The 27,600-nt window shown below is 41.2% G+C and overlaps 1 protein-coding gene across 2 annotated transcripts in view; it reads left to right on the top strand.

Annotated features, from left to right (window-relative positions):
- Window positions 1–27,600, top strand: part of IL1R1 (interleukin 1 receptor type 1) — an 82,472-nt gene that overhangs the window by 12,335 nt on the left and 42,537 nt on the right. Inside the window, exon 1 of one of the 2 annotated variants that reach the window (XM_056127344.1) lies at window positions 21,003–21,139. The exons of the other annotated variant lie outside the window; for it this stretch is intronic. The gene's annotated coding sequence lies outside the window, so the exon portion shown is untranslated. Of the gene's footprint in view, window positions 1–21,002; window positions 21,140–27,600 lie in introns of those variants that run through there. 2 annotated transcript variants of the gene reach the window in all.

Raw genomic sequence — 27,600 nt, 5'->3', positions numbered from 1 at the left:
TTGAGATTTGATTATTAGCATGGTATTTACTTAAGATGTTTTTGACTTTGTAGTCAAGATCGTTGCTGTTGTTTTGATTTTCTTTTTTTCCTCAAAAACCAAATGAAAGTGGAGAAAGCAACTATATTTCAACACAAACACCAATATCCTTCTGAAAGTGATATTTCTGGATTAATATTATTATATCTAAATGTGATTTTATATTTTTAGAGAATCTGACTTAATGAAAGAAATCCCTGTTACTCATAAAAGAAATCCATGTTACTAGTGATTTAACTTTTAAAAAGTTGAGTGAACAATTTACCTATTGTGATCATTTTGTCTAAGTGATTGTAAAATATCAAAAGTATTCATTGAGTGCTTTGTACTGTGTAAGCACCACAGAGAAGACCACAGCATGGTCATTATCGCATAAAAGGGTTTGCTTTTTCTCCCATCGGAAGAAATAGGTTAGCAAGACTTTCCAGTTAGCTTGATGTTCTGCACTTGACTTTAGAGTATTTTATGAGGAAGCTAATGTTTTTTTTTATTCTAGAAAAATTTGCATATTTATTGTTTGTTCTTCTCTTTGCCATTCAGCTCTTGTTATTTCATAATCCCTTTGTGATATTTGTTTGGCCTAGTTTGAATTAAATGATACAAGGGAGGGGGAAAATTGCTTTCTAGACATAATGCACATTTTTACACTAATCTTAAATGCTTTACCAAGTAAGGAAATAAAATAGTGAAAGGTCTTGGTTTCAAATACTGGATAATATTATCCTATTTCAAACCACACATCCTATTTTGGATTGGGAAGATTTACTATTTAAAATTTTCTCTCTGATCACCCCCACTAAGCAATCAAAACAAAAAACACAGGTCACCTGCTATGTGACAACTAGGACAGAAGCACTTCCTGTGCATTCACACTGTTGTGTCAAAATAGGCTCATCTCTTTGTGTGCTGTGGTGGGAGTCTGAAGCTTATGAAGCAGAACTGAAAAGACTGAAGCTGGAGGCACCTTGGATTTCTCCTGACTATGAGTTAATGCTCTTTGTGGCATCTCCATGCACAAATATTGTTGCTTAGCTTTTTTGTTGACATACAAAATAACAGCGGTTGGGTTGCAGCTATTACTATCGTTACCAACTTTTCAGATCAGTAAACAGCCACTACATTTCACTTTAGGTACTTCTGTACTCAATGAACTGACTTGGAGTCTCTATTCTTAATCCTTTTCTGAAATAGTCCCTATTCAATTATTTATTTGACTCTATAGGACACTGGAAGCAGCTTGTTATTGTGTATATGTGGGTTCAAGTTTGACCCTTAGGGACAAGTAATATGTGTTTTCTTTTCAGAAATCATTTGTATTTGTGTTTGGGGGGAAGGGCGGTATTTTGCTGAACAGAAAACATTTACTCTGTCTGCTGTTTTAAGCACTTCAGTTTCTAGAGCTCTCCTTATTAGTAAGTCCTTGGAAAAACACCAAAGCTTGCTAGCTCTTGTACTTTTCCATCAAAATCAGTCCTTTGGATTGCTAAAGAAGCAGCTTGTAAAGAATCAAGAAGAGAAAGTGTTTACTAGTGTAGACTTCCATTTATTTAAGCACAATTAATTAAAACATAAGTTTACTGGGCCAGAAATACCCTATAGGGATTATAGCACATGTAAGGGGTCAGTTTTGTCCCATGTGGTCCCCAGAGCATCATCAGGTACAACCTGTAGCCCCGTGAGCACCACTGGTCTAGTCCTGGTGCCCCAGGCACTGCAGAGTCTGGAACAACATCACATCTTCAGACCCTAGCACTCAATTGCCCAGTAGCTTGTCTGAGAATTTTGGGGATGATCCCTAGGTCCCATGATCATCACATAGAAAACCTCCATCAGAACAAAATATAAGCTTCTTATTACACTTCAAAAGTATCATTTTGTCTATAGAAGTTTCTTTCCTCTCAAAGTGCTTCATGCTTGCATGTAAAGGTGGAATATTTACTATTTACTATAGAAACCAAATTTCACTGCCTCTGGGCTGATGAAAATCAGAAAATAATTCCCTGTAGGAGTAGATCTTTGTTTTTGTTTTTGTTTTAACAACATCAGATTAATTCTGGAACTGAAATCCCAGTGACACAATTTTGAAATGAAATTTTAACACTTATGGACACACCAGGTGTTAAGAAAGACATAAGACACACTTACGCCAGGTGTCCCTCTCAGTTCAGCAGAATAGATATAAGAGTTTGATCAGAAGTTGTTACAGATCCAAAAAAAAAAAAAAGAAATTGTTACAGATCCAGACCTTCAGTCTAGGTATGCAGGTGGGTTTTAGCTGTAAATCATTCTCATGGTTATAACCCCCTCTAAGATCTAAGGTTCCTTTGGGAATTTAGATATAACAATGTTGTGATTCTGAAAAGGCTCAATCTGAAAGCCTCCCCTTGAGATTACAAACTTTTCATTGATTTTCTCTATAGAACTGACTTTCACATTTTTTTAAAATCAACATACCCATATTTCTCTGGGGTGATTTTTAGCATTAGAATTCTTCTGTCTTTGACTTTGATGTGTATGCTGGGTGAGCACATGTGTTGTGTGAGTCTTGTGTTTGCTATGTATCTTGTGTGATTATCAATATTGTATATTGTGTGTCTTGTATGGTTATGCAATGTGTGATTCTTTTATTTGTGTTGTGTGACAGTGTGTTTCATTTGTTATATATGTATATTCTGTAAGTATGACTTGTAAATACTTCGTGTGTTATGTACGTTTTTTTGTGCATGTGTATTATGCATATGCTCAATATCTGGCACTCACAGGTTAGACAGTCACTTTTTTAAAAAAATGTTTATTAGTGAAACACCATGACGTACAGTTGTAGACTTACAAATTTTTGTGCTTGGGTTTCAATTATACAACGATCGAGTACCCATCCCTCCACCAATGCCCATTTTCCACCACCACTGATCCCAATATCCCTCCTACCTCCCATCCCCCCTTCATTCGTTATTATAAATCAATAAATAATACTTATTTATCATTGCATTGTGGATATAAACCAAAGCTTATATAAACCAAACCACCCTGCCTCTGTGGCAGGGCATTCCCTTTTGTTCTCTTTCTCCTTATGGGTGCTGTGGTTTGCAAAAGAGGCATTGAGTGGCAATCATGTTCCGTCTATAGTCTATTTTCAGCATGCATCTCCCATCCTGGGAGGATCGTCCCAACACCCTTTATTTGGTGCTCCCTTCTCTATCTGGGCTGCCTTTTCCCCTAGCATGTGGGGCTGGCCTCCAAGACATGGAGTGAACCTCCTGGTATCTATCTCAGCTATTCTTGGGTATTCATCTCCTATTTTGTTACTTTATGTACCCCAGATGAATGCAATCTTTCTGTCTGTCCCTCTGTTTAGACCATCACTTTTATGGACTATGACCTATAGTTATTTCTGTCTTCATTTCTGTCTTCATTGTTGCTCTTATGATGAGGCAACTCTAAACTGGCATAAAACAAGCGTGGAAGCTCATATGGGAAACACAGATTATTGCAGTTTTGCTCTCAAGCTAAGCCTTTAAGTAGAAACTTATTTTCACACTTACCTTTTTACACATGACCTGATTCTTTCTTATGTTTGTAATTTATTCTTTGTCTATACTCAGTAGAATGGAAGTTCTGCATGGCTAGAAATTTCATCTGATTTTTTTCTGATATATCCCAAATATCATACTGCTTGGTATGGGATATGTTCTCAGAACAATTTTTTAAAGTTTTTATTATTTTACAATAATACCAATAATTTTACACCAATACATCAGTTCTGTTATGCCATGTCCAACACTGAAATGCCCAATTTCCTTCACTGTTATTTCAAAGACCTTTGCCTACCCCATCCACCCATTCTACTCCTTTTTTAGATCAAAGTTTCATTGACTGTATCTCAGTGTTTGTTTCCTTTGGGGATCATCTAATTCTTTTCTTTGCTTCTTTATATTCTGCTTTGAATAAAATTATCTGTTTTTCTTCTTTTCTTTCTGACTCACTTCATTTAGCATGTATTTCAATTTCATCTAAATTGCAGCAGAATGCATTTTTTCTTGTCACTCAGTGATGGCAAATTTTAGGACTAAAATCTTAAATAGTAAATCTTCCCAATTCAGAATTGGATGTGCAAGTTGAAACTGGATAATACCATCCATTATTTGTAACCACTACCTTTCAATGTTTCATCATTACTAGTGAAAGTTTTCTTGATTCTTTACAAACTCATTTATTATTTCATTGTGGATATAAATCAAAGCTTATTTATTCACTCATTTCTTATTGAGCACCGGGGTTATTTCCAGATACTGGCTATGACTGTTACAAAGATAAACATTGGTGTACATGAATCCTTTCTGATCAAAGTTTTAGTATTCTTGGGGCAAATGCCCAAGGGTAGGATTGTGGGGTCCAATGAAATCTCTAATTAGTTTTCTGAGAAATTTCCAGAATATTTTCCAAAGAGGCTGAACCATTCAAGAGTCCCACTAGCAGTGAATGACAGCTACTTTTTCATTGCATCTGTAACTATACTTATTATTTCCGTACTTGATTTTCATATAGAAACATTTTTAATGCTCTGATATCTCATTGTTGTTTTGACTAGAATTTCCATGATTATGTGATGATAAACACTTTTTCATATGCCTGCTAGGTACCTTTGTGTCATCTCCAAGAAAGAGTCAACTCTTCTCCCCACTTTTTGATGGGGTTGTTTGGTGTTTTGGTTATTGAGCTTCGAGAATGCTTTATAAATCCAGGATATTAGTAGCTTGATTATAAGATGTGAATATTTTATCCCAATCATTAGAGTGCCATTTTATTTTAGGCCACATTTCTATTGCAGCACAGAAACTTCTCTTTGTTTTAGTCTCATTTATTTCTGATTTTTTTTTTTGCCAGTCACATCATTGGAGACTCCTCTGAGATCAAGATTTCAGGAAGTTCTGCCTATGTTTTCCTCAATGAATTTCACAAAAATGTTTAACATCTAGACCCTTAATTTATTTTTAATTAGCCTTTGTTTATAGAATGAGATAGATAGCTAATTTTATTCTTTTGCTTGTGGCTCTCAGTTCTCCCAGCACGAACTTGCTGAAGAGGTTCTCCTAGCCCTTTGGTCATAAATTCACTACCCACATATCTTAGTGTTTCTCTTTGGGCTCTCAATTCTATTTCACTTTTTTGAGAGTTGGTCTTTGTTTCAGTACCATACTGTTTTGATTATCATAAGTTTCTAGAAAAGATGAAAGTCTGAGAGTGCAACGTTTTCCATCTCTGGTCTCAGGAGTGCTTTGGTTATTCTGAGAACCAAAACTGTTTCTGAATGAAAAATGTAAGAATATTAGTTTTCAGCATGTTTGATTCTAGTCAAGATTTTTTCTCCCTCCAATTAAAATATTATCATTGTCACAAATTTCCATTAATCTTAGTAACTCCTAGTTAGTAAGTCTTTCAGTATTCTTCCTGTGTTCCTCTCTGCCTGCCAAGATTGCACTAGTCTCCTATAGGGATTGCCTTCCTGCTGATAGCTTGGAAGATTCTGACTCAGAAGTATCCCTCATGAGGTATCTTATTCTACTTCACTACTTGTAGGAGAAACTGGCCATAGATCCTTGCTACATCCTGATGCTTGGGAGACGGGTCTCACAGGGCTTTTTGGGTTTTCAGTTATCAGTGTTCACACTGTGAGCCTTGCCATCACCACAGATGTGACTCCACCCACTTGGTTCCAGGAAGGCTTGGCAACTTCTTTATACTGTGGGGAAGCTCCCTCGGCCAGCATTTCTTCAGCTCTGTGCATGGCTAGAAGTTCTCACGTGGAGTCTATGTTCTCTGCAGGGAGATTTCTCCAAGATAAGCTATCCAGGGGAAGGGGGGGGCACCCAATAACCTTGGGTTTCTTTTTCCTCTTTCAGACCTAAGCTTTGGAGTCAAAATTTGTTTTCTTTCACATGTTACTTCCCTGGCTATGTAGTAGAAATTCTCCATGGTCCTATTAGTGCTTCTTAATCCTTTTTTAAATTTAATGTATTTTTTTAAATTTAAAATTTTAAACATTTAAAAAGATTAAGGGCCTTTCATTCACAAAGTTATTCATATTTGGCTTTCAGATATAAACCAATCCTACCATCAGTGTCAACTTGCCTCTGCCAGTTCATTTAGTTTCCCTTCCACCCTTCCAGCTTGCTTCTTTGATAGGCACATTGTTAAGTTTGGTTATTGTACTTTGGGCCCTAAGCTTTCAGAACTGGTTCTATAGTTTAGATATATCTATGTATCACACTTCTATCCTATCGATGTGCCCAAGACACCCCGACACCTCCCATTGGTTTCTTCTTATATCCCCACTCCCTTAATATGTTTCCTTTTCTGTTTCATTCATTTCTACAATCTAGGGTCAGGGACAATCTGAGTGTCATACCTTTGACACCTTACATTCCCATCTCCTAGTGCTCCTTAATCTTTAGTTGATGGATCCAGTCTTCCTTCTTGACACTTGAGATGTAAAACCAACTTTTAAATGTTTCAAATCCAGAGGCTGGAACGATAGCACAGAGGGTAGGGCATTTGCTTTGCACGCGGCCGACCTGGGTTCAATTCCCAGCATCCCATATGACCCTCTGAGCACCACCAGGAGAAATTCCTGAGTGCAGAGCCAGGAGTAACCCCTGTGTTTTGACAGGTGTGACCGCCCCCCAAAAAAATAAATAAATAAATAAAAGTTTCAAATCCATCCCCTTTCTCTCTCAGAAAAGCTTGGCACAGTTTCTACAACATTTAGAGATACATCTTGCAGTAGACAGCAAGCCATAGTTACTTGGTACCCTCTAATTCTTTGTCTAGCACATGTGCTATAATTAATAACATTTGAACTTGTTTATGCTATAGTCTTGACATGGACTTAATTTTTATACTGGAGACCACAGATGAATCATACATTTGTTGTGGCTCCATGTTCCTCTCTGAGAAGTAATAGGCATTTTTCCTTTAAAGGCTTAAAGCTACATACAATTAAAAGGTGACTCATGAAGAATATACATTTGTTTTATACATTCACAAAATATAGTTCCTAATACATAAGAATACCCTTTTACTCAAATGAATGGAATCAGTGCATTTTAGTACATTATTTGGGCTTTCTGTCATACTCGGGAATACTAAATAATACTAATACTTAAGAAAAAATGTCTCACTTCTAAGAAGTCTCTCCTAACATGAAGGAAGACATGATTTTCCACATGAATGAACTAGTGACTACTGAGGGCATAGGCCAGTCACACCCGAAAGGTTACAAAATTCAAGCAAATGGGGAAGGAGGAAACCCCAAGATGTGCCTTTCATCCTCTGCCTGATTCTTTCATCACTAAGAATATTTGTAATTCTTTCTTGTGTGTCCTTCCTGGACAAAGAAAGATTATGGTGAATAACTCATAAAACCTGGTCCCTTAGGCACTCATAGGCTTTATTTTAAGTTAAAAAATCAGAATTTCTTTCTGATCATATGCACCTGTCTTATAATTATATTAATGTGTGCAGGACACTGGGCTGGAGCAATAGCACAGTGGTAGGGAATTTGCCTTGCGTGCAGCCAGCCCGGCAGAGCCGGGTTCGATTCCGCCACCCTCTCGGAGAACCCAGCAAGCTACCAAGAGTATCTCGCCCGCACAGCAAAGCCTAGCAAGCTACCTGTGTCGTATTCAATATATATTCAATATGCCAAACACAATAACAATAAGTCTCATGATGGAGACATTACCAGGCCCGCTTGAGCAAATTGATGAACAACAGGAGGACCATGACCATGACCATGCAGGACACGGAAAAGCCTGGGCTGCTCATTTTATGAGATCAGAGGCAGGTTAAGGCCCATGCTTCAGGACACTTTTTTGGAGATATCTAGTTAGACCTTCTAGGGACATTTAACTTTGCTGCTAACTTGGAACACAATATAACTTTTTTTTTCAGATATTTCTACTTTAGTAAGAGATTTCTGGTTTAGTTCTCTTCTCTCTCAGTGTCACTTTCTCTTGCATGCACATGGTCTCTGTTTCTCTTTATTACACAAATATTAATACACAATTATAATAATGAATAAATGGACATGAATAAGAGAAATATCAGATCTTGTAATAATAACTCAATCTTAGTGAAAAATAATATAAGCAAGAGGTGTTTAGGTAGCTTTTGATGATCACAAGTAAGAGAAGTTGACAATTGCAAGGTTAATTTACTTGTTTAAATAAGCTAACTTTATTCAAGCAAAAGAGAAATCGTAGTTAATTTTCTGGAGTGCCTCTCAAAATCCAGCCAAGTTTCTAGAATTTGTCTGTTCCAGAAGTTGTCTGTCCCGATGAGGGAGGCACTTTCATTACTTGCGTTCACTTCTTGATTTTCTCTTTCTCTGAAAACATTTTCTGGCTCATGTGGAGGTAAAGAAAGCCACTCTCTATTAAATTCACTACATCCATGATATATAGGTATTTATGGTTTGGTTCATAATTCATGGGAAAGAATGTTTTAACTTTAGATCTAGGAAATATTCTTGACCCAATTATTGATGGTTAAGCATATTTTTCCAGGGATGGGTGTTGGAGTATTGTATGACTGAAACCTAAACACAAACAACTTTGTAATTGTATCTCATGGCGATTTAATTTTAAAAAGTAAAAGTAAAAGATAATAAATATAAAAAGACTATGCAGGCCTAAAGAATAAAGAATATTTTTTCAGACCAATGCATACAAGACATGGGGTTCAAGGAAATTAGTTTACTTTCCTGAGAAATATAAATATGCTTTATACCAAGTAAACAAGAACTCAAAGATAGCTATACATAGCTGTAGAAAAATAAAAGGAAATATGAGTTAAATATTCAAGTATATCCATTTAATTTCTTTAAGTTGAAATTGCATTACAACTCAAGAGATGTTAATTCAAAGAATGAGCTAAGATTTCAATGTTTCTAAAGTAACAAAATAGGAGACTAACACCCAAGAGTGGCCGAGATTAGTACCAGGAGTTTTGCTCCATGGCTTGGAGGCCAGCCACACATTCTAGGGGAAAAGGGAGCTCAGATAGAGAAAGGAGAACCAAGTAAAGGGTGTTGGGAGGATCCTCCCAGGATGGGAGAAGCATGCTGAAAGTAGACTATTAGACCAAACATGATTGCCACTCAATGCCTCTTTTGCAAACCACAATACCCAAAAGGAGAGAGAGAACAAAAGGGAATATCCTGCCACAGAGGCAGGGTGGGAGGGGGCATGGAGGGTGGGAGGGATACTGGGACCTGTGGTGATGGAAAATGGGCACTGGTGGAGGGATGGGTGTTTGATTATTGTATAATTGAAACCCAAGCACAAAACATTGTAAGCCTACAACTGTACCTCATGGTGTTTCACTAATAAAAATTAAAAAAATAAATAAAACCTTAGAGTTACAAAAAAAAGATTTCAATGTTTCATTAAAAAAATTTAATCACAGGTGTGCTTATGCAATTATGGACTTATTAGATGTGAACTTGTATTTATATCTTATGTAGGAAGCTATTGCAGAGGCAACTTTGAGAATTATTAATATAAATAAATTTATTATTTTTGAGATTAGGTATTTTCAGTTACATGCTTCAAACAAATTTGAATGTGTCAAAGCAAAACTTATCACAAATATTATTAAAAATCAAAGGCTATGAGAAATAGTTCTGAATGTATCAAAACATTAATGTACAACGAGAAAACATTTAGTTTTTAGATAATATAAACTAATGCAATTTCAAAATGATACATAGATTACACATAATCTGAGTCTTTTTGGTTTATCATAGTAGAATGAAATAGAGAATAGAGGGAGAGGGAAGGGAAGAAAGGGATAGAAAAGAGAGAGAGATGAAAGGAACAAGAGATTCTGCTTCATTGGATCATACAAGTGAAACAGCTTAGCTCATTATTTAGAAAGGAGGTTAGACAAGGAAGGTGCATGAGACGGACAAATGACCACCACCTTGTGCTTGCTTTGCACACAGCTGGTCCCAGTTCAGTCCTGAGCACTGTATATGATCTTCTGAGCACAGAGTCAGGAGTAAGCCCTAAGAACCACTGAGTGTGACTCAACATAAAATTTACAAAAGCCTGTAACTCTATGGACATTCAAAGAGAATGAGCAATGTTGCCTTCTGTTATGTGAGTTTTCCAAGTTGAAACATTAGAGAAAGTTTCAGAAAAAATAAAATGTTACTCTCCCCAAGATTAGATGGTGGCTGAATTTCAAGAAAGTAAAATGCATATTAAAACTGTTTAAAAAGCATTCTATATTTGTGTGAAAGACAGGTATTTGACTTCAGTCTCACAATTTTACCTTCATTCAGGTGTAGTAAACTATATAAACTCTTGCAATTGCTATGCAATTTGTTATGTCCAGGTAACCTGTCCATTAAAAAATGTATTCTTCTAAAGACATAAAGTTGGCCAGTATGTCTATGGAAAGGTATTCATTGTCAGTCACTTGTTATCAGGGATAATAGCAAACAAAACAGCAATAAGGTATTATCTATGCCAAAAAGAACTGCATATATCAAGATAAAAAGAAACCCAGCAAGGTTTGGGGTAGGGAAATACAGAAAATGGAAGAACCCTCATTCATGGTTGGTGGGAAAGTTGTTTGGTTCAGATTCTGTGGAAAATAGTTTGTCGATTCCTCAAAAAAGAAAGAATAGAGCTCCTATACGACACAGAAAATGCACTTCTTGACATCTACCTCCAAACACAAAAACATGTGTTTGAAAAGATATGTACACACTTATTAGGTGTGTATTATTATGTATGTGCATTGCAGCTCTTAGTATCATTGCCAGACTATGGAAACAGTTCAAATATCCAATGACAAATGAATACATAAAGAATCTGTGGTACATATGCACAATGAAGTATCATGTAGTTGTAAGTAAAGATAAAATCATGCAGTTTGCTGTGATGTGGATATAACTGGAGGGTATTATGTTAAGCAAATTAAGCGAGAGGGAGAGGACAAATACCAAATAATATAAATAATATCACTTATCCATTACATACGAAGAGACAAAACCAGGGAGCTTACTATATCTAACAACCACAAAATCTTGTGCTTGGATTATAAAATTTATTAACAAAACGTAGGGGAGAGGGTGGGAGGGACTGAAAATCAGACCAGGGTGACATAAGGTCATGAAAGTGGGCAGTCAGAGTTCAATCATGCTGTGCAGAAACTTTATACATAAATACTTTGTATATAAATACATAAATATTAATTTCATTATAACCGTATAACCATATGATTATAATTCCATTATAACCATAAACTTTAATTCTGTTATAACCATTATAACCATAATTCCATTATAACTATATAAGTATATAATAAAAAGTATTTTGAAAGGTTAAAAACATTCTTCTCCAGTGAGCCTGGAACATTTTCCAAAATAGACCATGTGCTAGGCCACAAAACATCCCTGAATAGAATCAGGAAGATAGAAATAGTATCAACCATCTTTTCAGACCACGATGCACGGAGGATAGAAGTGAATCACACACAGACACAGAGAACCAAATCAAACACCTGGAAATTAAACAACTCAATGCTGATGCAGACTGGTTCAGCCCTTTTTGAAAACAGTATGGACGATTTTCAAAAAATTAGAAATTGAACTCCCATTTGACCCAGCAATACCACTCCTGGGAATATATCCCAGAGAGGCAAAAAAGTATAGTCGAAATGACATCTGCACTTTTATATTTATTTCAGCACTATTTGTGATATCCAGAATCTGGAAAAAACCTGAGTGCCCGAAAACAGATGACTGGTTAAAGAAACTTTGGTACATTTACACAATGGAGTACTATGTAGCTGTTAGAAAAGATGAAGTCATGAAATTTACATACAAGTGGTACTACATGGAAAGTATCATGTTAAGCGAAATGAGTCAGAAAGAGGGGGATAGACATAGAAAGATTGCATTCATCTGGGGAACATAAAGTATCAAAATAGGAGACTAACACCCAAGAATGGCTGAGATTAGTACTAGGAATTTTGCTCCATGGCTTGGAGGCCAGCCACACATGCTAGGGGGAAAAGGAGCTCAGATAGAGAAGGGACCACCAAATAAAGGATGTTGGGAGGATCCTCCCAGGATGGGAGAAGCATGCTGAAAGTAGACTATGGACCAAACATGATTGCCACTCAATGCCTCTTTTGCAAACCACAACACCCAAAAGGAGAGAGAGAACAGAGGGGAATGCCCTGCCACAGAGGCAGGGTGGAATGGGGGGTATGGGGGTGGGAGAGATCCTGGGATCCGTGGTGGTGGGAAATGGGCACAGGTGGAGGGATGGGTATTTGGTCATTGTATAATTGAAACCCAAGCACAAAATTTGTAAGTCTACAACTGTTCCTCATGGTGTCTCACTAATAAATAAATAAACAAATAAATAAACAGATAAATAAGTAAAGTAAGTAAAGTAAAGGCCCTCCCGTTGATCATCGATTTGCTCGAGTGGGCCCAGTAACGTCTCCATTGGAGACTTTGTTGTTACTGTGTCTGGCATATCGAATACATCACGGCGAGCTTGCCAGGCTCTCCAAGAGGGGCGGAGGAATAGAACTCGGGTCGGCCATGTTGGCTGCGTGCAAGGCAAACGCCCTACTGCTGTGCTATCGCTCTAGCCCAAACAGATACATAAGCAAATAAATAAGGTATACTCTCAAACACATACAAATGGAAGTGCCTCCACTTGTAATTAAAACGTCTTTATAGCTTGCCCCACTCCTCTGGGGACTCAGCAAGCTATAGTCATGGTTTAAAAATCCCTGTTGGTTCCCAAATGTTGGCCTGAGGAGCAGTTCCTAGACCTTTAACTATAGAGATTGCAGGCACTGTCTGCAGAGATTTTGCCCAGAAGCTAGAGCTAGAGTTTCACAGCGTCCAGGACCCTCTCATGCAGGATCATAGAGCTGATCCTCACTCACCTAGGCATCCTGCTATGATTCATAAGGTTCCTTTTCTTTGATGCCGATCGTTACCTAGCTTGGGTTTGAAGGAGCAATGTTATAATAAAAGCATTAGGAGTAGTCAGTTCTCTTTCAAAAACCTGCTTGCTATCTCAGAAGGAAAATCACAGGTCAGAGTTGCTGTTCTAATTTCTCACATGTATTCCTTTCCTGGGTGCTTGGGTTGGCAGCTAAGGTGGTTGGTGATTTGAATTCAACTTTTTTTCTCTGCTTAGTAAGGGTAAAAATAATTTGCTCAAGAAATTCACCTTTTGAGGTCCTTTTGGCTAAGTCAGGAACCTTTAGAAGGATCCTAGGCTGTCCAAACATTAAAATATCTGCATATTCATGGATAGTGCCTGGTGATATCAAATAAAATTGGTTCAAAAAACTAAATCAATTGAAAGAACTGGGAAAAGTCAATAAAAGGTTAATTGGAAGGGATAAAAAATAATAAAGTCATGTGAAATGCCTTTTAATGTGAAAATAAAGTGATTCATTCACTCAATGGATAATTAAAAATTCAAATAGCACATGCCAAGCTGTCTTCCAGACAATAATACAGCTGTGAAGAAAAGGTAGTGAACACACTACCTCCTGATGGAAAAAGTTATTGCAGGGAAACATGGTTAATAACACAACTATGATGTAATATATCTGATAATTTAGATGGTTACCTGTACCCTGAAGTACTATCATGGTCCTCAAAGGATAGTGATATGTGTGCCTGTGTCTTTGTGTGTGTGTGTGCATGTGCATGTGCATGTGTGTATGTGTGTGTGTGTGTGTGTGTGTGTGCGCGCGCGCGTGCATGGCATGTGTGAGAGAGATGCCTACGGGTTTGGGATATCTGTTTGCTAATGAGGAAGGGATTTTTGGGGGGAGTAGTGATTTAAAGTTTAGCAGCATAGGAAAAATAGGAATGTGATACCACCAATTGCCAAGACAGGAAATGATTCAAGTTTGGGTAAAACTTTGTTTAACAATGAAAATGAAGAGAAGCAGAACCACTTAGGCATGGCTGTAATTAAATTTCTGAATTTACGTAAGGAATATTGTGAAACTTCTGGCTGAAAACCTATCTTTTATTTCATTTGAGTACTCCATTACCTCTGAGTATTGTTTATGTTTCAATTTTGGAGAGCTCTTCGTGATACAAAGTTCATTGTTCTATTGAACAGAGACAGGTTATTTATATTTTTCACATTTGATTGCTTCAGACATGTGCTTGTTTAAAATACCCTGGTTTTGAAATGTGGTTTTGATCAGCAGTTTTGGTATGAGGAATTTATCTGTGGTAACTGGTATATACTCTTTTAGAAGGGGAATAATGGTCCAATCTTAAATATTAAATCTTCAGGAATATTTGCCTTTCGTGTAATCACTTGATCACTTGACACCTGTTACTCATTGATTTGCTTGAGCGGGCACCAGTAATGTCTCCACTTATCCCTGTTGTGTGCTAGTGTAGCCCAATGGTGTCTGCTCGCTCCAGGAACACAAAGAACTTCAAACCTCAAACCGTTTGTTCATGGTCTTGATGAAGAAGTCTGACCATTTCGTAGGTGGGCGGCCATGCGATCTTTTGAAGGCCCGTGGAATCCAGTCAGTAAGGGCTCTAGTCCAGTGGTCGTCTCCAAATTGCATTACATGTCCAGCCCATTTGATTTTTGACGACTTGACAAACAAGACAGTGTCCCTGATTCTCGATCATCAACGGAGGTCAGAACTCCAGATTCCTTCTTTCACTTGAGTGAAGCGTGATACTCCTAGCACAACTCTTTCGATTCCTCTTTTGGAGACCCGAATAGCATTCTCATCCTGTTTTTGTAGGGCCCAGGTTTCTGAGGCATATGTTAATGCAGGAAGAACAGTGGAATCGAAGAGATGTGCTCTTAGCTGGAGGTTCTTTGTCTTCTTAGCGATTTTTCACTGTTGTCCCGTTGTTCATCAATTTGCTCTAGTGGGTACCAGTAACATCTGCACTATGAGACTTGTTACTGTTTTTGGCATAGTGAATATGCCATGGAGAGCTTGCCAGGCTCTGCTGTGCGGGTGGGATATTCTAGATAGCTTGCTAGGCATCTCCCACCCTGAATGAGCCCTCCAAGCATCATTTACTTAGTGGTCCTTTCTCTATCCCAGCTGCCTTTTCTCCCAGTATGTGAGGTGGCTTCCAAGCTTTGGAGTGATCCTCATGGCCCTCATCATCACTAATCATCAGGGAGATGCAGATCAAAACAACAATGAGATATCTCACACCACAGAGACTGGCAAACATCCAAAAGAACAAAAGCAACCAGTCTTGGCGTGGATGTGGGGAGAACGGGACTCTCCTTCACTGCTGGTGGGAATGCTGACTGGTCTTTTTGGAAAACAACATGGACCTATCTCAAAAAACTAGAAAATGAGCTCTCATTTGACCCAGCATTACCACTTCTGGGAATATATTCCGGAAGTACAAAAAAATACAGTATAAATGATATTTGCACTTGTATGTTTATTGCAACACTATTTACAATAGCCAGAATCTGGAAAAAACCTGAGTGCCCAAGAACAAATGACTGGTTAAAGAAACTTTGCTGCATCTACACAATGAAATACTATTCAGCTGTTAGAAAAGATAAAATAATGAAATTTGCATATAAGTGGATTGACATGGAGAATATCATGCTAAGCGAAATGAGTGAGAGAGAGAGGAAAAGACATAGAATGACTGCACTCATTTGTGGAATATAAAGTAACATAATGAGAGACTAACATGCAAGGAAAAATATATATTATTTGATTTACTTTTATCCTTTTGATTTTATTTATCTTTCTCTGTTGTCCTTTTTAATGAGACAATTTATGAATTACAGTTTCAGGGACAAGGCTTAGTATACTCTCTCTCTCTCTCTCACTTGGATTTGACATTTAGCTAAATATTCTACTGATGATTTCATGAACCCGTGATTGGGATCTCGCATGCACGGTAAAGCCTGGAAAGTTACCCTTGACATATTCAGTATGCCAAACACAGTAACAGCAAGTCTCAAAATGGAGACGTTACTGGGCCCGCTCAAGCAAATCGATGAACAACGGGAGGACAGTGACAGTTAGAATGACAGTGACATGATTGAGATTACAGTGTTGCCTCTGCTAGAAATCACTGTGGTGGTAGCAAAAGTCTGGGGATGATACCATGAAAAAAAGAAACAATTACTAGAATAAAAGAATATGTCTCAGACTGGGAGAGAATATTTGCCTATCACTCATCTGATAAAAGCTTGATATTCAAGATACACAAAACACTGGTAGAATTTTTTAAGAAAACTAACAACCAACCCCAATCAAACAATGCTGCATGCAATATAGTACTGGATGTGTCATGAAGAATCACGACACATTTCCAAGGATGGTCACTGATTGACTTATCACTAAGATATTGCTAACTGAGCACTACAAACTCAGTCAATAATAGCATATTATTATTTCTTGCAATTCTTTGGGTTGATGGGCTCCACTAAATGGTTCTTTGCATCCTCTTCTGTGGAATGTAGTCAGTGACTGATAGGGTGAAAAGGTTTAATATCCAAGAGGGTACAGTTTTATTTTCAGAGTTGATTGTGACTTTAAGCTGAGGCTGAGAATAGGATACCCTCCATATGGCTTGAGATTTTCTAATACTTTGTGTTTTAAAACAATAATATTTACTTGACACCAAGCTTTTGGCACCAAGGATGAGTATCCAAAAAGATTTGGAAGAAAGTTAAAAGATTTTTGATACTCCAGTGTTTGCAGTTTCTGAAAATAACCCATAATTCATCCTATTGGTTGAAATTGGTAGAAAAAGTTTCTGAAACCAGCCAAGATTCAAAGAGAAGAAAAGTATTCTTCACTTCTTCATTGGGGAAGGAACAAATAAATCATAGCTATCTTTTACAGTGATCATAAGAAAAGGAAGCTATTTAGAAAAGACAACTTGGCAGTTACAGTGATAATTTAAAAGGCTCTTTAATGCTGACACATAAGAGTCTGAAATTTGGAAGATGCTTATGAAAAATAGAAAGTGATAGACAAACCATAGGAACTTTCAGAGAACCAAGCATGATGAGACCATGTAGAATTAAAAGGGAAAGAATATTTGATTAACAATGTACTTATGGATAGCAGTATTTTTGTTGTTGTTGTTTTAAGGCCACATTCAGCAGTGCTCAGAACTTTCTACTGCTTCTGCACTCAGGGATCATTCCTGCTGTATTATCACTGCAGCCATGGTGGTAGTTTTGTTATGTGTTTTGAATATGATTAAATTTAACAGTTTCAGTACATACTTCTTTGATGACATGAGAAGGTAGCTGCCTTTTGGAGGAGGGTGTATGGTTTAATTTGGTTATTGGTATTTTAATCTTCATGCGTTGAAGCAATAATCAAGTCAAAGACAGCAAGCGTAAAGGAGAAAGGCATCACCAGTTTGGTTTTATGAACTGCAAAAGGTCTTGGAATTTCAGCCTCTGAAACTTGATATTTGTTTCCTGTATGAACATGGCAAATACTGATGCAAGATTTCTCTTTTAGTCATTTCTTTTCACTGAGAAAGATTAAAACTGCAAATAGAACCAAAAATCGGCAGGAATGCCTGCCACATCCTTTCTTCTTATTTTTTTAAAAGAGTTTATGAAATAGTTTACTGCCAAGGGAAGTTTTATAACATTTTATATGTTTTCTCATCAGCTCTCATATCTAGTTCACATATGTTTTCTGATTTAAAAGATATTGTAAATTAGTGAAATTTGAACAGAAAAATGATCAAGTGTTTATAGAGAGGGAGAGTGCTGAGCTCATTAAAACTGGGAAACTGAAATAATGGAAGTAATAAGAGAGACAGATTTCTAAAAAATAGTTATTTAGAGGTCAGTAGATGGGAAATGTATGAAAGGAGCAAAACTAGGTTGTAAAAGGAAGCCTATCTGGAACAGTGGTTTTTCAATTGATGTCTGTGGTTCTGTCAAAGTTACTGGCAGTTCATAAACAGCAAAATACCCAAAACAAACAAAGAACCCAACAAAACCCAACACTCCCCTCAAACCCAAAAAACTTCAAACAAAAGTAGTTGTACCAAGAATCACAGAGATCCTGTATGCAAAATGGATATCTTTTAAAATTATTTTCTATAATTGAAGTCAACTTAGCCCAGGACTCATTTCATCTTATATTTAAAAGAAAAAACTCCTCTAATTCAGAGCTGGTGTCTCCATGATTCAAGACACTGTCTTTTGCAGATAACAGCCGATCTCTTCCAAATTCTTTCCCTCCAAATTCCTTCTTTCCCTTTGAAAGGAACTGGACTGCTCTAGAGGTTAGAGAGGTGTATGGCCTGAAGCTATCATCAAGTGGCAAGTCATTCTTAGGACTTTCAGACCTCAGCTTAGAGTGTACTGGGTCTGTTGATCTCCAGTGCTGGGACACTTCTCTTGCTGGCCTTCTTGGCCCAGCTGTGGAGCCTTGGAAGATGGGGAGCTCCTAGGGAAGCTTTGGGTCTAGTGAGGAAGCCAGTCTTCCTGCCTAGGGAACACTGAAGTTAGGGTTACCTCTTGGCATGACATTGTGATGACACTGACAGTGCTCAGAGCAAATCTGGGGGGTCCACAGGACCTTCCCTCTCTCACAATTCCTGTCAATCTCCTCTCCTGGAAGAGGGTCACTTTCCTCTTGTTTGGTGGAGCAGAAAGTGGGGACCTCCTCTCTGAGAACTTCAGGACCAGTGAAAGCCCACTGCCACCTCCTCATGCTGATTTTCTGTCCACTTGTCAGTCAATTCTGATTCTGTGGGTGGGGAAATACCTCTATCATAGATGCTTCTCAACAAAACTGTGTATGGTATAACATTAAGCTTAAAACTCTCCAATGCTATGACTTTGGAGGTTAGGAAACACATATAAAAAGTTTCTTTGGGGGGCTGGAGCAATAGCACAGTGGGTAGGGCATTTGCCTTGTATGCAGCCGACCAGGGTTCGATTTCCAGCATCCCATATGGTCCCCTGAGCACCGCCAGGGGTAATTCCTGAGTGCAGAGCCAGGAGTAACCCCTGGGCATAGCTGGATGTGACCCAAAAAAGCAAAAAAAAAAAAAAAAGATTTCTTTGAACATTTCAAACTCAGTGCTGAAACACTGCTTGATAAAAGAACACATTCTTAAAATTCTGAACCATTGACCCTAATTTTGAGCCTGCTTTTCTGGGAAAGTGAAACTTATGAAAACATATAGGTGAAAAGAAAATGGAAGGGGCTGGAGAGATAGTACCTGGTTGGCTTAAAGCACATGCCTTGTGAGCAGCTGGCCCCAGTGGGATCCCAGGCACCATATGGTGCTTGGAGCATCTCTGGGTAGTCCCTGAGCATGAAAGAATTAGAGGCAGTTATCTGGATTATAAACCCTGGCACTGCAAGCCCAGAGCAGTGGTGTATTGGCCTGGTTGGCCCATTGGGCTAAGAGTCATGGGTGTGGCTCTGATCCTACTTAGCAGCTCTTGAAGAATTAGACATCTGCTGAAAAAGAAAACTAAGAATGAAAAACTTGTTATTGTGCTAGCAGCATTAGGGCTGATAAATTACTGAGTTAGTTATTTTCTGCTCCTGATCCCCACTCCAATCGCAGCCAGCTCATATGTGTCTGAACACTGTGGTCACTTCAGTGCTTGACTCTCGGAGGTCTGGGTTATGTATCGTGTCAGACAAAAAACGAGCCTGTGAAATGGGTTTTGGTGGAAGGAGGGGTGTGGAACCCCCACATAATTTCTGTCATGCTGGGCCAGGCAGAATCAGTCATCTGCCCCTGGGTGGCCTCTGGATAGTTGTGGAAAGGACACTCACCCAGGTTTTCACCTGTGCTGGGCCAGACAGGACCAGGTGATCTGCTTCTCATAGGCTCTGCGAATCTTTTGTGGCTTTAGGTGGTCTGAAGCCCTTTGTGGCTCTGAAGTGTGAGCTCTCATCTGAGTGAAGTCTCGACCCAGGACCCGGCTAAAGAAACCAGCGCCCACCCAGAGTGGGTAGACCGCTTGTGCTGGGCCGAAGGAAGGCTCATGGTCTGCTCACAGGGTTCTAGAGGGCGGCCCATGAGGCCCCAGAACAAGCCCGGGCCCAGTCAATGCTTGGGCGCTGGGTGAGCATGGTTTGCAGGTTCCCAACTTGGTTCCCACTCCAGGACTGTAGGGTCTTGAGCCTGCGTTTGCCTTGCATGAGGCCGACCCGGGTTTGATTCCCAGCATACCGTATGGTCCCCTGAGCACCACCAGGGGTAATTGCGCAGTGACCCCAACAGATTCTGCAACACACAGACCATTCGCTGCACTTCCTGGAGGATTCTGTCACCCAGGCCAGCCAGCAGGGTGCAGGTGATTGATTCTCCAGGACCCGCGACTCCCTGTCAGTGTGCCCAGATGGGCACCCTGCTCCATTCGGCCCTTCGCAGGCTCAGGAACCACCAGAGAGTCGGTGCTGCTCACTTCCAGCCGCTCTGCAGCAGTCGCTGAGCTCAAGCCGGGTCCCGGCCTGCAGGAGGCGCGGCCCTCAGGACCACTTTCACCGACGAGGACGCGGAGATGGCGGCTTGCGGGGATCTGTGCCACCAGGCGCGGCGCGATGGGCCGGGACTCCGCGGGCTGGGTGGGTGCTCAGGGCTCTGCTGCTGTGCGGTCACTGCTCCCTGCTGGGGTCTGATTCATTGGGGCCGCAGCTGGGAGTGACTGGAGCCTGAGTCCACCAGGCGAGTCACCGCGGGGCCCCCGCCGGAAACACCCCCGGAGCACGGGGCAGCGGGCGCCGTGGGGGGCGCGACCCCTCGGGAAGACAGCGAGCCCCGGGCAGCCCGCCCGACCCGCCCCGGACGCCTGCAAGCGGACTCCGCGCCTGCAGCGCCCGCCCTGTGCCCGCCCCCAGCACCGCCTTCCCGGGGAGCTGCCGGGCCAGAGCCGGTCCCCAGCGCCGGGGCGGCCACAGCCCGCGTCCCCGCCCCGAGCACGGCGACCCGGGCCCGCTCCGCATCCCCCGCCCGCGCACCCAGCAGCGGGGATGTGACGCCGCGCCCGACCCCGAAGCCCTTCGGGGCCCGGCTCAGGTAGGAGCAGGGGTTGCGGTCCCGTGGCCTGGGGAGGGCTGGGCGCTGGGGAGGCCGCGGAGGGGGTGGTGGTGGCTGAGAGCTGGTCCCCGCCGGCCGCTGGTGGGTCCGTGATGCCCCTGGCCCAGTTCCTCTGGTGGCAGCCCCAATGTCCTGTCTGTCCACCGTGTCGAGTGAGCAGCTGTCACACGCGTGCTGTGGCTCCACTTCTTGAGCTGTGAGGCAGGCACATGTTTGTGCGCCTGTCTGTGGTGTACGTGTACACGCGTGTGGTGTGTGTCTGTGCACATGTGTGTATGTTCCGTTCATGTGTCTCTGCCCGAGCCGCACTGTTGAGAGCCTTGTGAACTCAGGCTGGTCTCCTGATGTCCGTTGTCTTTTCGGACTAGGATTCAATACTCCAAGTGCTGAGGGTCTCCAGAGAACGTCTGGGGAGGGTGCCGGGTACTTCCACGACAGACGTGTTCCCTAAGACTCACTGTCCGCATGATGCCCTGCATTTGCGGTTTAGCAGCTCCCACTCAACGCGGCTCTCATCCCCTCGCTGTCCTGGGAGGGACACGTTTGCTGTATCCTCCTTTTTTGTAGGCTATCGGAAAGCATAGGCTGAAAACTGGGGTGACAGGCTTGTGGTGTTAGGGACAATGCGGGCAGAAGCAGCCCTCTGAACTGTATGATCCACACCTGCCCTGTCCCCTCTCCTTTGGCATCCCTGGCCTGAGGGACTCCGGGGCCAGCGGGCTGTAGATGGAGGTCTAGATGAGGGTTCACTGGGGGTGGGGGGAGAGAGGGGACCAACTAGAGCAAGTTTTGGAGCAACTTCCGGGAACTCTCACATGGAGCTTCCCACTGTCCCTTGTGAAACCTGATTATCTGCCTTGGCTTCATGACCTATCAAACATGCACACGAAGGACACTAAGATGCTATCAGAGTGGGCCTTTGCCACCCTGATCCTTCCCCAGTTTGTTCTGGGCATCTTTACCCCCTCTTTTTTCAAAAATTATTTATTTATTTATTTAATTTTTTTTTATTAGTGAAACACCATGAGGTACAGTTGTAGACTTATTATTACAGTTGTAGACTTATAGCAAAATTTTGTACTTGGGTTTCAATTATACAATGATCGAGTACCCATCCCTCCACCAGTGCCCATTCTCCACCACCAATGTTCCCACCCCCTCTTGACTCATTTATGTTTGCCTTATTTAACATTGTGCTCGATACTCTGGGTTACGTGTTGTGTCAGACAAAAAACAGGGGCCCGTGAAATGGGTTTTGGTGGAAGGAGAGGTGTGGAACCCTTAAATAATTTCTGTTATGCTGGGCCAGCTGCATTCAGTTATCTGCCCCTGGGTGGCCTCTGGGCAGTTATGGAGAGGACATTGACCAGGTTTTCACCTGTGCTGGGCCAGGTAGGACCAGGTGATCTGCTTCTCATAGACTCTGCAAATCTTGTGTGGCCTTAGGTGGTCTGAAGCCCTTTGTGGCTCTGAAGTGTGAGCCCTCATCTGAGTGAAGTCTTCACTGTCAGGGAGACAGTTCTCAGAAGCACACAAACCCAGATATTTAACAGGCATTTACAGAACTGCCGAGTACAGGTACTGACACCAGAGCACCAATACAAGAGGAAGAAAGAAAGAAAGAAAGAAAGAAAGAAAGAAAGAAAGAAAGAAAGATCTACCCCCTTGGGCAAAATCACAGAACACCTCTCTGCTTCAGGACACTCTTTGAAGTCTGCCTTTTCTCCTCACAACGCAGGACAGAGTGGGGGCCCTGGTCAGAATCTTAAGGAGGAGGTTGGGAGGGGGACGTGCAGACATGATCTCTGGTTCCCTAGTCAGAGAAGAGCAATTGAGGCACACTTCATGCATGGTTGGAGGGGCCCAGGGCAGATGGAAAAGCCAGGCTTGGCTGTATCAGTGGGAGGTAGAGTCCATCTTGGTGCAGGTACTCCTGTCCTGGAGTGATGGTCCATTCATGCAGGGGGCAGAGATGGACACTTGTGGTAAAGGTCCATAGCCCAGGGCAGGAGCAAATGGAAATTCTCCATGCTGCAAGATGAATCCACTAGAAGAGGCCACTTAGTGGGAGAGAGGACACTGTGGCACCCTCACAGTCTCAGCTGCCCCTCAGGCTGCAGTCAGCAGGGCCTTGGGTGCTTTTTCCTTTCCCCAAGATCATTCAGTGGTTTGTCCCTGCTCCTGTTTGCCTGCTGTGACCTCAGTAACATAGCTCAGCCCTGGCCTTAAAGGGATCTCTCAGATCTCACTGGCCCCTCAAGGCTTTGCTCCCCTGCCTGGCTTTCGACTCTGCATTCATTGAATCTTTCCTGTCTATGCCAGAGAAATGCAGAGTAGCAGACTTCAACTTATTTATACCTGCAGGGCAAATAGGAGAAATACCTCATGGATTGGCCCAGTGGTGAAGATGGAAACAACAATCTATGAAGATAGTATTTCATTGATCAAATCTAATGTTATAAAATCATAATTGTTAGCTAGTGAGAATCCACTGCAACTTTGATGGGGGGAGTTTTTGGCAAGTTGCCTAGATATTTCTGCAGACCCCCCACCCCGAAGAACAGGGATGACAATTTTTTTTTTAACTTACCAGAGCCAGCGGGCTGGAGCGATAGCACAGCAAGTAGGGCGTTTGCCTTGCACGTGGCCGACCAGGCTGACCCAAGTTCGATTCTGTAGCCCCGGAAAGCTACTGAGAGTATCTTGCCAGCACAGCAAAGCCTGGCAAGCTACCTGTGACTCATTCAATATGCCAAACACAGTAACAAGTCTCAAAATGGAGAAGTTACTGGGCCCGCTCGAGCAAATCGATGAACAAGGGATGGACAGTGATAGTGACAGTGACCAGAGGCAGAAAGGATCTGTAAGACTTAAATTATAGAGTGGAGGAAAGAGCAGGTGGCTTTGGAAATGAGTCTAGAGCTGTGTCAGACAGTATCTAGATGAGCTTCATGATCATGAAGTCACACCAGTGGGGTAAAAAAATATATGAGGGAGCTGGAGTCCTCTAGTTAGCCTACAGCCAGACATTGCTAGAAGCTCTCTGAGAAGGGCATGATGCAGAGCAAACAAGCACCTCTGGGGACTTTGGCCTTCTAAGAGTTTGCAAATCAGAGAAAGTTGGCAGTATTAGTGCCAGGTCTTATGGGCAATGGGAAAAAGAAAATCCCACAGGAACTATTGTCATTGTTATCCCTGTCTTCAGGATGAGGTCCCCATGGGCAAAAAGTCACTTTGGGGTAACTCTGGAAATCACTCTTACTGGTCATTGCATCTCAGTGAATTTGTGCTAATAGAAGTATATATCTGGGGGCACCCTGCACTCGTTACAACTGATGTATCAAACTGGAGAACTTCTGCAGCCAATACTTCCTGATCAAGAGTCAATCAAGAGTTGAGATATGTGCCTTCAAAACCAGGGCCTCATTTGATGAATATATTCAAAAACACTTTTTAAATTTGAAGCGATTTAGTAAAAATTAGCTATCATATAATTTATAAAGTCAACCTAATTCCTTGATGTCCATACATCATTTGTATTTAAAATGGTGATCTTCAATCCGTTGTTTTGACAGTGCTGAACTGGTGGGTTAAATGGGGTTCTGTGTATCTTATGGAGACTATAGGGTGGCCTTGGCAGCATCAAGAACAAGGCTACAGCAGACTGGAGACCTGTTTATAGGCATGAGGGCCAGGAGATCAGGCCCCTGTCTACCTCAGGGTCTGTTTTCTTTTGGCTAGGAGCTCCCTGAAGACCATCAGGGAAAAGGGTAGGTCTTTCCACATTCCACTAAAGTGCAAGAGTCTTGGTCTGGCCCATTTCTTATTGGAACCCCCTTGTGTCAGTTATCCATGCCTCTCTGTGACTCACTTTCCTCTTTGCCTCTTGTGGAACTACCCATCTGCTGGTTTTGTCTCTAAGAGTTGAGGGATTTAAATTTTGTGGTCATGTCTGAAACCTCTGTGATAGTTTTCACTTTATCTTTATATCCTGTGCATGATATTCTTTGATAATTGAAACCCCTTCCTTGCCCAATTTGCATGAGTAGATAAGCCAGACCATCTGCGGTGAACAAGAGTAGGTTCCACTAAACTAGTGGAATGAAAGGTCAATAAAGCTTTAGTGTTTCTCAAATTTTCTGTGATGATTAGTTTCTCTTGTATCTATCACAGAAGGGATTTTTTTTCTCACAGTTTATTGGAACTTTTTCTCCAAAGGAAGTTAGGGGTAATCCTGTTAAATACACAGTTGGAATTGCCACATCTGTGTGCAGTGGTGTATGTCTGGTGGTGGTGGTGGTGGTGGTGGGTGTCTTTGTGTGTGTCTGTGTGTGTCTGTCTGTGTTCAGCAAAGTGGAAAGAGCTGTGTCATGTTCAGAGTATAAAACGCTGTTGCTATATTACTCTGGGTCCTTTCCAAATTCTGTCTTCCCTGGTGTGGAACCCTTCTGGAGACTTCTCAGTGATTTGAGATAGCTAACTCCTGAGTAAGGGATAACTAAGTACTGAATTAGTGATAACTAAGTACTGAGTGAGGGATAACTACTGAGTCACATATGCGCTGAGTCTGAGATAACTAACTGCAGACCTCTATCTGGCCCCTGGTATGACTTGGAGCTTCTATTTTTAATGATTAGAATAAATAACTATGGCAGTGAGTTCTTTGTAGTAATCTGACTCTCTAATTTTATAAGCAAAGAAATTCTTTTGGAAAGCTAAAAGTGAGTGTTGATCCCAGCCAAGATAGCCCATCTTAAGAGATGGTTATTTAAAGCTTCCTGTTTCATCTCTGGGATTTCTTTTTCCACTTTACAATATAGTCATCTTTTCCTCTGCTAAAACTTACTCCAGAAAATCTTTGGGTAAAACCATTAGTCCAACAAGATAGCCTCTGTGTTCCCGGTCTTCTGTAATTCTTGGGTATTGTGGGTTCCATTTTAAGAAACAAGGATTTATGTAGGTATGGGATTCTAAGTATATTTTACAAACATGTGATTCTATGACTGTGTAAGTTTCTTTTTTACTTCGTCATTAAAATTGTCAGTTTTGATATTTTGAGTCCTTATAGCTGGTAAAACTCAAAATACGGGCTTTGTTTTAATAGAATATCCTATTCCATATGTGTGTTTTTACTATTATCAGTAGATCACTTAGGTGCAACATTTTATGAGCTGTTGCTGTTGCTGTATTAGAATTAGCTATAAAATTTGCTCTAGTGTTTGATTTTTCCAGAGACTAATTCAGTCTCTTCTCTTTCATAGTCAATTTACTTGGAGTCCAGTTCTCTGAATGTTTCTTCACTATATGAAATATTTGACATTATATATACACGGGCTGGAGCGATAGCCCAGTGGGTAGGGTGTTTGCCTTGCATGTGGCCGACCCAGGACAACCCAGGTTTGATTCCTCTGCCCCTCTTGGGGAGCCCGGCAAACTACTGAGAGTATCCCACCTGCACAGCAAAGCCTGGAAAGCTACCCGTGACGTATTCGATATGCCAAAAACAATAACAAGTCTCACAATGGAGGCATTACTGGCACCCACTTGAGCAAATCAATGAACAATGGGACGACAGTGCTACAGTGCTACAGTGATATATATACATACGCTTGCCTGTATGTTTGTGTAGATGTGTTATATATGTGTGGCACATACCTGATCTATAATATATAAACGTGCACATTTAACAAATTTTTTTGTGTGTATATATATATGATATGTGTAATCTATATATGTATACACACACAAATTGAAAGAGAGGTCACATATAGGCCTTGCCCTTGGGACTGTTCAGCTTTACTCCAGCCAATGTTTCAGTGAAACCAGGCCTGTATAGATGTGCCTTCTGGGAATCTGACTCATCACCTCCCTCTTGACTAGAGCTCAGACCTCTAGGACTCCCAGAATTCCTGCCTAAACAGACAGACTCTGATGCTAGGACCTGATTCAGGCCTCTTTTCTGGGTTGTCCCAATTGAGCTCTACTGCCATTGCCTCTACCTGGCCTGCAGAGAGAGGGGGTGACTGCCAGGTTCAGGCACCAAGTTCCTCACCAGGTGAGACGGGCCTGGAGCAGGCAGAGGGGCCAGAATGGAGGTCAGTGTAGGCAGATGTGTCCTTAGCCACTGCAGGGTACTGTCCTCTGAAGCAACCAAGGTGTGATGGCGCAGCATCGGCTTAGATACTCCCCAGCTACAGGAACCTTTGCTGCCACTCTCTTCAGAGAGAGCTCATGTTGTAACTGAGTCCCTTATGTTCTGGGTATGTCCGATACATGCTGCCCCTATGACGTGCAAGGAGTTGTCTGGAATAGGTTCAGTGGTGGCATTTTCTGAATTAGTAAGGGCATTATGCATGGTTTGAAAAGTTTCTCAAGAGTAAAGGTGACCACACAGTAGGAATTATATTCCTCCCTTGTCTGGAGGCTCAGCTCTGGGGGTC

Source organism: Sorex fumeus, unplaced genomic scaffold, assembly GCF_029834395.1.
Source record: "Sorex fumeus unplaced genomic scaffold, SorFum_2.1 ptg000006l, whole genome shotgun sequence".
In the NCBI taxonomy this organism is placed as follows: domain Eukaryota; kingdom Metazoa; phylum Chordata; class Mammalia; order Eulipotyphla; family Soricidae; genus Sorex; species Sorex fumeus.
This window is presented reverse-complemented; position numbering and strand designations above follow the sequence as displayed.